Source organism: Callithrix jacchus, chromosome 15 (assembly GCF_049354715.1).
Source record: "Callithrix jacchus isolate 240 chromosome 15, calJac240_pri, whole genome shotgun sequence".
Lineage (NCBI taxonomy): Eukaryota > Metazoa > Chordata > Mammalia > Primates > Cebidae > Callithrix > Callithrix jacchus.
The window spans coordinates 67670388-67683762 of record NC_133516.1 but is presented as its reverse complement, the minus strand read 5'-3'; the positions used below and the strand labels follow the sequence as shown (position 1 = coordinate 67683762).

The 13375-nt window shown below is 54.9% G+C and overlaps 1 protein-coding gene across 19 annotated transcripts in view; it reads left to right on the top strand.

Moving 5' to 3' along the window:
* ATP2B2 (ATPase plasma membrane Ca2+ transporting 2) overlaps positions 1–13375 on the top strand; it is a 392914-nt gene that overhangs the window by 199729 nt on the left and 179810 nt on the right. For 8 of the 19 annotated variants that reach the window (XM_035276293.3, XM_035276297.3, XM_078351637.1 and 5 more), the window contains exon 1: positions 6016–6137. The exons of the other annotated variants lie outside the window; for them this stretch is intronic. The gene's annotated coding sequence lies outside the window, so the exon portion shown is untranslated. Of the gene's footprint in view, positions 1–6015; positions 6138–13375 lie in introns of those variants that run through there. 19 annotated transcript variants of the gene reach the window in all.

Here is a 13375-nt window from a genome sequence, read left to right as displayed (position 1 = left end):
ACTCAGTGAGAACTGCATACATATTTGTTGCCTGAATGATCCAAAGAAATGAATTACTAATGGTGGAATGTCAGGTTGTAGGTAGCTGGGAGGGGCCATTTGGGGATAGGGGCTCTCCTTCCTGGGTGTTCAACTCACCTTGAATCTAGCCCTAGGATCAAGCACGCTGCTCCCAGTTGGGACATCTCTGGACAGTGGGATCTGAGTGGAGCTGGGGTCTCCCTTTACCCTTCGCAAGCTGGACATGGGGAGGAAGCCCCATTCATTGACAGCTCAGGAAATAGCAACTCCTAAACCAGGACCCCTAAATGAGTCCAGAGAATCTTTCCAGAGCCACAAAGAGATGCAAACACCATCCAAAACTACTAGCAGAATTGCTTTTTCATTCAGTAAACCTGTGCCCATCAATCAATATTTATTGGGGTTCTTTTCCCAGTGCTGGGGATACCTCAGGCAAATGAGACCCAGTTTTCTATCCCCAGGGAGTACCCCAGCCAGATGGACAAGACAGATGCATATAAAAAGATCAGTTGCAACAAACTCTTCTTGGGGCAGGGGAAAAGGGGGATGGAGGGAAAATCAAGGAAGGTTTCATGGAGGAGGGGCTGCTATAGCTGAGTCTTGAAGAATGAGTAGGAGTTCTCCAGGCAGAGAAGTCTGAGGGTAATGGGAGGAGTCTGGAGTAGTTATTTGGGCCTCATGAGCCACAGTGAGGAGTTCCGATTTGATGCTGAGAGCACAAAGGAGCCAAAGAAGGGTTTGGAGGAATGTAGACAGCTCCCCAAGGCTGCATGGGGCTCAGGAAATGGCCAGGGGATGGCAGGGGAGGAGTGGGGAGGACAAGGTGAGGAGGCAGGATAGATGGCTGGGAGTGGGGAGTGTGTATGTGTGAGTGGGCATTACCAAGGAGGTGTTAGCTCTGAGGGCAGTGCAGATGAGATCAGGGGCTCAGACCTGGGAAAGGCAGCCTGCCCCAGAGAGTCCTCTGAGAGTAGCTCCTGCTTCCCCAAGCTCTGTGTTCTCCCAGGAGGAAAGGCACCTGATCCCTCAGTTTCCACAGGCTCCTTCTGCAGTAACTGTGAGCTCATGCCCCTGACCTTGGCCTCTGGCCTTACAGAGGGGAGGCAGGGTCACCCATCACCCCTCACCTGCCCCGCACACGTGGAAGCCTGGGGTGGGCCCTCTTGGGGTGCAGGTTTTCAGAGCTGTGTGGCCAGGAAGATATACCAACCGCTTTGGAAACCTACGTCCTGAGTGGTTCCTGGACCCAGGTTCACCCCACCTCCCACGGGGTTCCTGGACTTGCTCCAGGGCCTCCTGCAGTTCCTGTTTCAAGTTCCAATTCCCCTACTTACTCTGTGACCTCGGGCTACAGTGTTTTACCTGTACCTCGGTTTCCTCATCTGTAAAATGGGAATAAAAATAGGATCCACTTCCAGGGTTTTGTGAGGAACACACAATAAGGTGTGTGCACAGAATGCCTGGCACGTAGTAGGATGTCAGTGTGAATGGTGGCTGTGCAGAATTCACCAGAAGCCAGGCCTCCAGCCTCCTCCCTGAGGTAGCAAAGGCCAGTGGGAGGGGAGAGAATTAGGGTCCTGTGTTCAAATTTCAGCCCCAGCCCTGCAGGTGATATCTGAGAACACTTATCTACCAGCCAGAGGAGTTGGAAGGCACCTACTCTCCACCGGCATTTTCCCTGAGGCCTGCTGGAGAATCTCACCTTCTATTTCTCCCTCTAATAACAGCTGCCATTCCCCTTTAACTTAAGACCCTGCCAAATAGGTATTATCATCCCCATTTTGCAGATGAAAAAACTGGGACTCAGAGAGGTTGTGTCATTTGCCTAAGGTCACACAGCCAGTGAGTGAGGGAGCAGGAGTTGGACCCAGGTCTGTGTGGTCATAAAGTCTCCACTCAAGATCTGGTTGGCTGAGGGAGTTTCAGACCTTGGTGGGAGTGGGGAGTGGGTGTGGAGCCTCAGTGTGACTAGAAAGGAGATTTGGGGCAAGCCAGGCCATGTGGTCCCCTGGATCCACAGTCCGTGGCCACTCACCGTCTGGGGCTAGAGATCCTGAGTTGTGTGCTTCAAATTTGGGTAACTTTAGGCAGGCGCAGAGAGAAGGGCCTAGAGTGTGAGTGGGACCCTCAATCTTGCTATGGTCCTCACTGGCTCTGCAACTTTTAAGTAAGCCCCTGTGGTCTCCAGGTCTCAAATTTCTTTTCTGTAAAATGGAAGGAAGCCCAGACTCTTTGAGGGTGACCTGCGGGGGTCAAAGGAGACAGGAATGTGAGAACCTTTGGAAATACCTTCTCATCCCCCAAGGAACCCAACCGATAGCTCTTTGTGACACCAGCAACCTGAGAGCCGCCCCAGAACCCCTACCCAGGTGTCTGCAGACCCCAAGCCAGACAAGGCAAGGGCAGGGGTGGCCCTCATCCATGCTTCCCAGAAAGAGGAGCGACAACAGAGAGCTCATATCTCGTGGCGAGGACACAGCTGGTCTCCAATGACATTCAGTCCCCAACTCAGACTTGCCTGGACTTACTTCCTCTATTGCCCTTGTGCAGAAAGCCTCCAGCAGGCTGAACCAAGCTCCATACCCCCATTCCTAGAGAGACTGAACCTCTTCCCTCACCCTGTGTCCTGGCCCCAGGACCTCTCCCCAAGGGAGAAAAACATAGTCTGGCCAACTAAACATGGTGTAAAACTCAGATTGGCTGGCTCTCCCCTCCCTCCCCCTCCCCTATTTCTCATACCTTTCCCTAACCCTGACTCTCAATCAGTGTCCATCATAAGCCAATTCATGCTGGAGGCAGAAGCTATCAGTAATCCTCCCAGCTGGCGTCCTGCCTCTTTCCCCCTCTTCCCTGTGGCTGACCCTGACCTGTCGTTTCCAGTCTTCCTGGAGTTGCAACACTAGTGCCATTGTTTGCCTAATTTCACAACTCGCCTGCTTGTCCAATACCCCCTGCCCCCCAACACATCCTGGAAGGACATGCCAGATGACCCAGGTGTGTCTGCTGCAGGAAGGGAAGGCATAGGGGATGGGACAGGGCAGGGGACAGATGTCTGTAGCCAGATTTCACCCTCAAGAATGACCTTAGGCAAGCCTAATCTGAGCTATAAAATGGGAGAATTAGATAGGCATTCTCAAGGGTCCAGCAAGCACACTCATTCAAGCCTCTATTGCACCTTCTACCACATGTTGGGACCTGAGACCTGGGATTCTGGAGACATGTCTGATGTGGTCACAGCCAATGAGGGAGACAGACATGTAGATGATCACAATACAGTGTGGTCTAACTAGAACAGAGGCATGAATCAATTCCGTTGGTGAAATCAGGAAGGACTGTCCGGGAGGCAGAATTTGAGTTGGACTTTGAAGGATGAGTAGGAGTTTGTGGACCTAGAAGTGGGGTATACCCATGAGGAAAAACCTTCAAATGATGCTGTTCAGTATTTGCACTGGCTCAGGAGATGGGGGCATCCAGTCACTGGGGGGCAGATGCAGGCACTGAATGACACAAGACCCGGAATGCCAAGGAGGTGGGAGCTTGGCCAGGTACCAGTTCTAATCTTAGGTTCTGAAAACCAAAATCCACAACTGTCTGAGAGTTTGGCTGCTAGCGTACATTGGTGAGGGCCCAGCCCACCCCAGACAGGGACCAGTGGGTAGGCAAGACTCAGGATTCGGGAGCAGGCGAGCGTCAGGGCTCTCAGTGAGCCCACACTCATGATGGCCTTTGCATGCAGGGATCCTTGGACTTGGAATCCACAGAGCTCTGTCACAAGTTTGGTCAACCCCTTACTGGGTGTGCCACCTTGCCCTGGCCACTACATCCCTGTGAACTACACAGAGCTTCCCTGGCTGTACCTTGGGTGCTTGCAGCAGCCACCCCAGAGGTGGTTGGGAGGATCAAATGATTTGCTGTTTTGCAGGTGGCCTTTACAAACTGTAAAGTATGCTGGACACAGAAGGCAATGTGAGTGTTGAAATGTGTGGCTCATAACAGGCTGCTCCCCGGGCTGTTTTGTAACCAGGGAAAGTGGTTTACCGCCAAAGATATTGAAGTAATGGTGGGATTCCTGGCACAGACATGTTGGCTGGTGACAGATGGGAGGTGCAATGGGCCTTTCCCCCTCTGCCCATCTTTGCCCTGGTCCCTGGGGTGGAGCTGATTAGGGACTGCTGACATAGAAGCCCACCCAGAGGGGTGGCCAGTAGAATCCCCCCAACTATACCCCTAAGAGGGGTAGAGTTTCCCATCTGCACCCCCAAGATGGAACAGAGATGAGGCTGCTTTGGAAGCTCCCAATCTTGGGCTGTTGGTGTGGGGGCAAGACCCTCCCTGAGGGGTGTCCTGGGCTGCTCTGCAGGAGCCCCAGCAGGGAGCCATGCCTGGCATCTGAGTCACACTCCTGCCCCAGTGGAGGCCAGGGCCTTGAATGACCACCCAGCTCTTGGCATCTATAGCTTCTCAGCATCCTCCCTGTGTTGAGGCCACCCTGTGGGTCAAGGGGCAGATGGATACCCTTCGATGGGGCTGAGGGGTGAGGAGCAAGGAGGTCTCAACATGGCCTACTGGTGGGAGCCCCACCGCAGGTGTTCCCAGCTCTCTCCCTCCCTTGGCCCCTCTGCACGGCCGGGTTCTGATTTTGGTGCAGTGCAGACTTTCAGCTTAACGAGACAAATTGATATTCTGTGCCAGCCCAGGGATGGAGCGGCAGCTCGGGACGCTCGGGCGGGCAGCTCAGAGGTGGGCAGGAGGTGGGGGCAGGGGAAGGAGGCACCTTCTGCCTGGAACTGCCTCCCAGGGCCGCCTCCAGCCCTGCCCCTGCCCCCATGTGCCCCTCCACCCTGACAGGTTCCCTGAGACACTAGTCCTGAAGTTCCTTCCACCTTCAGTGACCTCCCTCCATGCAGGCCACCCCTCCTAGAGGGTGCAGGGCAGTGAAGGCAGAGGCTTCAGAATTCTAGGAAGCCCCTTGCCCGCTGTGACCTCCTAACCTTGCTCTTAGGGCTCTCCTCCCACCCATCTGGAGTTAAAGGAGCAGCAGGTCTGCCAGAGATGAGGCAGGAAGAGGTGAGCAGCTGGCTGGGGGCTTCTAACCCTACAGGCACCTCACCAGGGGTCCCTGGGTTCCCTGGAAGTGTTCAGCCCTCCAATACAGTCAGCCTGCAACTCGTCATAGATGTCCTGAAGATTAGGTGGGTGTACAGAGAGGCAGACACCCCTGCTGGTGGGCGCCTGGCAGAGAAATGGCCCCCTGAGGAAGGCCATTCCACCAGACCAGCCCCCACCCCCCCAGCCTCCCCAGGCAGGTGGGGTCGCACACAGGCAGGGCAGGTCATAGGGGCAGCACTTCGGGGCAGCGGAGAGCTGCTGTGGGCTCTGCTCCACTGGCCCTGCAACTACAGATGTGTTTAGACTGTGCTGAGTTCACTTCTACCCTGTTGCGACTTTTGCCCCTTTGCCCCCCAGGTCGGAGGTGTCTTGGCTACAAAGAGCGGGGGTAGAGCCCCTGACCAACCAAATAAGTTCCCCAGAGAGCAAGGGATGGCTTGGGGCCATTGGAGCAAAATCCTTCCGGCTCCGCTCCCATTCCCCCCACCGCCACTCTCAGGACCCTTCCCTCCTGCTCAGCCCAGCCCTACCCTCTCTGTGCCCTTGACATTCCCCTCCTGCTTCTGGGGAGCGGGCATATTCCTGGGACTCTGCCAGCTTCGGTTCCTCATGATCCCACAGGAGGAATTAAAACCGCAAACAACACCGTGGTGGTTCGGTCCACACACCCCCTGCCCCCCACTCTCCTCCCCTGTGCCCCCTCCAGAACCGGCCTTCCCTGCGTCCCTCCCTCCCTCATCCTCCCGCCCCCCTCCCCCAGCCTCCGGCGCAGCGGCAGGGGCGGCCTCTGCCTCCCCCGAGATTGCATTTTGCCGGCGAGATGCTCTCCTAGAACCGGCGCCGGCGCCTCCGCCCCCCGCCCCCCACCCGCTCGGGCAGGATGGTACAGTCTGCAGAGGGGCCCGGGCACGCTGGCTGGGCTCAGCCGCGGCACCAGCTGCCGCACCGCGATTACGGGGCTGCCCGCCGGGAAACCGTGCAGGATTGGTGGTGATTTTCATAGCCAAGTAAGTACCGGCATCCCCAGCATGAGAACATAAAAAATAAAACGCGCCCCACTCCACTCTCCCCTTCCTCCCTCACCCATTTTATTTTGTTTCATTTCATTTGATTTTTCTCAGTGCTGATGGTGGTGGCGGTGACAGCGTGGAGGGGGGTGGGAGCAGGGCTTGTTTATCTGGTAGCAGCCGAGGCTGCATTGGGAGCCACCGCTGAGGGAGACACTAGTGTGAGGGTCCGCGTGTTGGGGGTGACGGCTGGATGTTGGGGACTAGGACGGGGGCCTCAGACAAGCAGATGCCCGGGGTCTCAGGTAGATTCCGGCAGCCTCTGGACTGCAAATGCCCCCTAAGGATGTTATGCAAGGGCCAGCAAGCTGGTGGCAGGGACGAGGTTTTCTTCTCTCTGAGCCGGTCCCAGGGAGACCAAGAGGACTGGAGAGTGCCCCCTGCCCACCCTGGTCAGAGTCCCAGGCAAGAGGCAGGGGGCCCCTGTGAAGGGTCCCTTTGGTGGGGTGGGCAGCTGTGTGCCGGTACCCATTGGGTCAGGCCAGCCGGGTCATGTGGTGGCAGGGACGTGTCCCTGGGTCCCCTCTGTGGCCAGGAGGGTGGCAGGAACGGGTGGCCAGGCCATTTTGCAGCAGTCATGCTGGGTGGTGGAATCGGCACTCTCTGCCCAGAAGCCCACTTCCTAGGCCAGCCTCAGTGGTCTCCAGCTGAGGGCTAGGGCACCTGGGGCTCCTCCCTGCCCCCTGCAGGGTCAGGATCGGAAAATGCAGCAGGGGGCCTCAGGACTCCCTGAGGGTGGGTTGCTGCCGGCAGCCACCCCTTTCTAGCCAAGTAACCATTCCTCACCACAGCTGTCCTCTGCTCACCCAGGTTGTTAGGGGAGGGGGGCCTCTGGACTGGCCTGCCCCAATCAGGCAAGGGTCCTGGGGGTCTTGGGTCCCCCATGCAGAGGCCCAGCCTGGCTCGACCTTCAGAAGGGTAAGTGAGCAGGCAAGCCCGACCGTCCGGCAGAGGGTCTTGGTGCGACACTGCATGCCCTGAGCCCAGCGCGGAAGGGGCTCCCTCCTCTCCTGCATTGCTCTCTGAATCGCTGGGAGGAGGCAGAGCTGACGTTTGGGGTATTTCCAGGAGCAGCGGGCGCCATCCGGAGAAATTCTCCTTTGACGTGTGCAGTAGGAGGGGGCTTGGAGCGCAGGCCTCGGGGGCCTCCGCCTGTTAACTTCGTTGAAGGAGCAGTGGCAAAGAAGGGGCTGCGGCTCTGGGGGAGTCCTGTGGGGACTTGGGAGTCCAGGAAAGGTGCTGATGGCCACCATTATTTAGTCACCTTCACACCTTAGTCCCATTCACTTCAGGGCATATTCATGCCCACAGATTCACACATATTCACAGACACAAATATAGTACCCATAGTAGTGCGTCATATATGTCCAGATCATATACACACATATGGAATGGCCATGCCCACACCCCAGCACCTGTAAAGACAACCTACATTCCTGAACACCACATGCTCATGTGCAAAACACAGCACACACACTAATGCAGTGCATACACACGCACCTGTTCATGTAGCGTGCCCACATATGCGTGTAACACTAACACAGGAATGCAGTAGGCTGCACACCGTGCCTGCAGCAGCTGCAAATGTGTGCCCACGTGAGAGCTGGCTCAGGTGTGAAAACAACAGGCACACACATGTGGGGCTCTGAATGCCAGCTGTGTGCCTGCCCATGCATTGGGAGGCACACAGCATGCTGGAATGTGCCCACAGGTGAATGTCAGTTGTACACATAAGAATATGGCCACTGGCACACAGATGCAGTACCTCTTCGGATGCTGTGTGCACACACCTGCCCCCTCAGCTTCCAGGAGCCAAGATGACTCTGTGGGTGCTAGGGAAAACTTGCCCCTTAAGGGACTTCCGATGAGGACAGAGGGATACTGGATCCCAAGTGGCAGCCACACCCTCTCACAGGCATAGGGGGAGGGCCAGCCCATATTCCCAGAGCACTGTGATTAGACTCAGCAAGGCCATCTTGGGTTATTGATGTTCTTCTGAGAAGGCCACCCAAAGTTGGAAAGGAGACAGAGGCGGCCAGGGGCACAGCTGCTGCCCGTGGTCCAGACCTCCAGGAGCCCAGACTGGCCCCACCAGCCCTCTCCCTAGCACCGGGAAACTGATCCACTGCCGTGGAGTCTCTAAGAGCCGGGGCCTGGGACACCTTCAGCAGACTCCGAAGTCCACTCCAGACTGAAGGTCAGAAAAGCTGCTGTGGCTTACGTTGTATGCAGAGCCTGAAATGCTGGTGCCCTCCTCTGCTGTCCCACTGCCCTCCTCTGCCTTCCCCCAGCTCAGCCGCAGGTATGGGTCGGGGGACCTGGGTAAATAATAGTAACCCAGCTAGCATTCACGCAACTAACGGCTTTGTACATATCACCTCAGTGAGAACGCCCACAGCCCTGTTATCCCCACGTCCCAGATGAGAATGCTGCACCTAGAGAGGTAAAGTCACTTACCCAAGGTCACACAGCTGGAATGTGGCAGAGGGAGGTAGAAGGCAGGCCACCAGGTGCCCGCCTACCCTCTTTGACCCTTTGTCATGAGGCCAGTTCCAATTGGGTTACCGAAATTTCAGGAACCTACAGCTCAAAAACTTAGAATTTTTTAGCAAGACTCAGAGAAAGTGTGAAGAGAATCTCCTATGGATGAAGGCAGAGGAGCCGTCCCCAGGCAGGCATGGCCCTGACCTAGGCAGCTGGACCAGACTGCTCTGCCATCCTATGGACCACTCTGCCATCCAACTCCATCCTCCAACACCCTATGGAGTTGATGATGCCTAGAAAGCCAAAGCACACATATGCCTTCTGAGTTCCCTAGCTGGGTCCATTTATAAAAAGGAAACTGAGGCCCAGCCAAGTGCAGGGACTTGTCCAAGGTCGTACTGTATTCTCTGGAGAGCTGGGCTTCTTGCAAGTGCTCTCAGGCTCCAGGCAAGAAGCAGTAGGGGCCTCTGTGGACCCTTGGTTTTCCCCAGGTGTTTGACTCTAGGTCAAAAGGATGAGAGTCCTGGACCCAGCCCTACTTCTGACCAGCTGTGTGACCTTGGCCAAGTCACTTTATCTCTCTGCCCTCTATCTTCTCATCTGTGGCCTGGCAGGCCTATCTATGCTCTGTGTTATCCCACAGCTGCCTGAGAGCCCTGTACACTGTAGAGGGCTGTACACAAAGGTATGAATTAGCATCTGAACAAGGGGCCAGAGCAGGAGAGCATCTTGCTCCTGCAATCGATGAACTCTAAGATCAGAAAGGGAAAAAACGAAAGAAATCTCCAGTTTGCATACTGGAGGTCAGAAAAGCTGCCTGTGGCTTCTGCTATGTGCAGAGCCTGAAACACCAGCTGCTCCCCATGCTGTCCCACTGCCCTCCTCTGCCTTTCCCCTGCCCAGCCACAGGTATGGGTCGGGAAACCCATTAATGCATTAATTAACCTAAAGAGCACCTGATGGTGGTAGATTCCTGAGCCCCACCTTGATGAATCCGGAGGTCTCAGGGGCTGGGTTTCCACAGGTGCCCCTGGGTTTCCAGTGGGCTTGGTGGAGCACATAGGCTCTCAAAGCTGGGGGCAACCTGGATACCATGCTGTTCCCCCTGTGCCTGTCACATCTGGGGAAACTGGGGTCTCCAGGCTAATGAGTGACTGAGTGAGACTGAAACTCATGTCCTCTGCCCACCAGTCCCCTACCAACCCCTAGACCCTGGCTTCACCCTGCACAGCTAAATCAGGCCCTCCTAAGGACTGGCGAACTCTCAAACTCAAAATAAGGCGGTCTTCTCAGCGGGCAGCTGGGATCCATGCTCTAACAGGACTCACCAGGCCTTAAGTTAGAGTCCTGGTGATGCCTCTCCCAGTCATATGGCCTTGGAGCAAATGGCTCCTCCTCTCTAAACTTCAGTCTTACAGACTTAAAGCAGGGCTGTTGGGAAGATCTCATATCACGTGTATGAAGGAAGTGATTCACACACAGTAGGTGCCAGGTCAGGGCTGGGGGTCCTGGGAGACCCTGACGTGCAGGACACAACTCCTCTCAGCCCCTGTCAGCCCCTAAGGTGCTACCACCCGGCTGTCTGGTGCCTCCTGCACATATTGCCACTCCTGCCTGGAATCTGGGCACCCCAGCCTCCCTACCCCTTTCCAAGGCCAGAGGCTTCAACCTGCAGAGATTCATTTCTCTCTCCCAGTGGGAGCCTCAAACAAGGACATATTTAGGGAGAGAGTCCCCTGGACATAGACAATTGTTATCTGGCCTTAACTCTCATTGAGAGTTAGTAGTAGATTGAGAAGATGGTGAGGCTCTGGTGTTCAAAGCAATGGGGTGGAGTCGCAGTTTCCCCATCTGTCAAATGGAATAATAATAGTATCCACTTCTCAGGCTAAGGTGAGGGGCACATGGGAGAAGCTATGGACATGAAGGGCTGAGTTCGGGGTGTGAACCCTATTTGTGGTGCAGTGAATGGAAGCGGTTGAGACTGAGAATTCATCTGGATTGAGAATTCAGGGGGTGTGAGTTCGAGACCTACCTCTGCCTCTTAGGAGCTGATTGCCCTTGAGTTAGTCTCTGCCTCTTCAAGCTTTGATTTTTTTCATCTGTAAAATAGGAGTATGTTACCCAGGCTGCCCACTTCGGAGGCCTGCTGTATAACTAAAATAAAGAATGGGTGAGGCTGGGCACAGTAGCTCACACCTGTAACCCCCAGCAGGTGGGAGCATCTCTTGAGGCCAGGAGTTTTTCAGCCTGGGCAACATAGCAAGACCCTATCTCTACAAAATTTAAAAACTTAGCAGGGCATGGTGACATACTCCTGTTGTCCCAGTTACACAGGAGGCTGAGGTGGGAGGACTGCTTGAGTCTGGTAGTTTGAGGCTACAGTGAGCCGTGATTGTGCCACTGCTCCAGTCTGAGTGACAGCAAGACCCTTTCTCAAAAAAAGAAAAATCTTTCAAAAAAATGGGCTATGCTATGAGCTCCTGGGACCTTCTGCCAGGCAGTGTGGCTTGGGCTTCACCCTGGTCTTCACTGGAAAGGAGATGGCAGGAGGTGGGGATAAGGGAGAGGGATGGTAAAAAGCCTTAGAAGCATCATTCATAGTCCAGGAAATCCCTGCAGGGTTAGAGAGTTCCAGAGACGTAGCCAGGGCCCAAGGCTGGCAGGACCAGCAGGGCAAGGTGATCAGGCCCAAGGAGGGGCCACTGCTCAGTTCCTAAAGCAACAGAGGTCCCGGGGTATGGGGGAAAGTGCGTTGGTCTGAGGGTCAGGAGTTAGGCTCCAGGCTGGCTCATCACTGGTGGGTGACCTTGGAAAAGTTGTGTCATCCCGCTGGTCCCAAGCTCTCATCTTGTGAGAGGGGTCAGTGATCCTGCCTCCCAGTGTCCTTGGTGAGGGCAGCTTCTCCTGCCCACTGCCCCTTGGAGTGAAGGGTCAGAGACACTGTGAGTCTTAAGAAGTATCGAGGAGAGCAACCACAGGGACAGCTGCTGCATTTGTTTTCTGCCATAACAAATGACCACAGGCTAGGTGGCTTCAAATAACAGACCTATATTGTCTCCCACTTCTGGAGGCCAGAAGTCTAGAGTCAGGGGTCCGCAGGGCGGGCTCTTCCTGGAGGGGCTGAGGAAGAGTCTGTCCCTCGTCTCCCTAGTGCGAGCGGTCTCCCTAGCTTGCTTGTCCTCGGCTTGAGGCTGTATCATACCCATCTCTGCTTCCATCTTCACCTCACCTCCTTCTTGTGTGTCTCTTAGTGTCCTCTCCTCTGCTTCTAAGGATATTGGTCATTGGATTTAGGGCCCAACTGAAACCCAAGATGATTCCATCTCAAGATCCTTAGCTAATCCCATCTGCAAAGATCCTGTTTCCAAACAAGGTCACATTCTGACGTTCCAGGTGGGCATGAACTTTGGATGGGACACCCTTCCACCCACTGCAGTCACTAAGATTTATGAAGCGTTTATTGCTTGTAAGACCTGTGCACAGTTTCCTCTCTTCCCCACCATCACTCATTTTACAGATTACAGAAACCAAGGCCCAGGGACATTAAGAATATGACCAAATCAGGCCAGGTGTGGTAGCTCATGCTTGTAATCCCAGCACTTTGGGAGGCCAAGACCGGTGGATCGCCTGAGGTCAGGAGTTCGAGACCAGCCTGGCCAACATGGCAAAACCTTGTTTCTACTAAAAAAACAAGGAAAAAAATTAGCCGGGTATGGTGGCACATGCTTGTAATCCCAGCTACTCAGGAGGCTGAGGTAGGAGAATCACTTGAACCCAGGAGGTAGAGGTTGCAGTGAGCCAAGCTAGTACCATTGCACTCTAGCCTGGGTGACAGAGCAAGATTTTGCCTCAAAAAAAAAAAAAAGTGGTGCCCAAGTCACACAGCAAGTGAGGGGCAGAACTGGGATTTGAACCCCAGTCGCTGGTGCTCCTTCACCTTTCCACCTTTTTGGGGCTGGCTGGAGGATGCCCAGAGACCCCTTAGGACCCACAGCTGGGAACCTGTGGGGCAGGAACTCCTGCCAGCCCTATGAAGACCCCAGGTCTGCAGGGGGCTCCTGGGCCCCAGAGAGGCTGGAGACAGGCAGTGAAGCTTAAAGGTATGAAGGCGCCCGGTCATGGCGTCAGGGGACCAACATGTGGCAGAGGGTTGAGAGCCACAGTTCCTTATCTCTGCCACTGACTCTGCGAATGTCACTGTGCTCTCCCGGAGAATAGGGGCAGCAGCACTGACTTGGTGGGGTACTTGCCAAGTACCGACATGTTCATCATAATAGTACTAATAGCTAAAATGTGTCCTCGAGCACTTTACAAATGCTTTTTTTTCCCATGTAATGCGTGGGAGAGGAATTGCTTATTCAGTCGTGTGCATGCAGTTGTGTGTGGCTGAACCAGTGACTTCGCCTCAGTTTGCTCCTCTGTAAACTGAGGGTTAGCTGAGCACCCATCTTCCCAGTTGTCGTGTGAGGCAAACGGAATCCAAATACAGTGCCTGGCCTGGGTGTGGTCCAGGTGGGGGCTCAGAGGATGTTTTCTTGCCTGTAAGATGGGGTAGTGGTAGTATCATGATGGCGTTATTATTTGTTGCATGAGGATTTGGTAAAGTAATGCGAAGGAAGCCCTTGGCTCAGGGCCTGGCCAGAAATTGATGGAAAGTGGCCTCCTTTGTGGCATCAGAGACTTGAGAATAA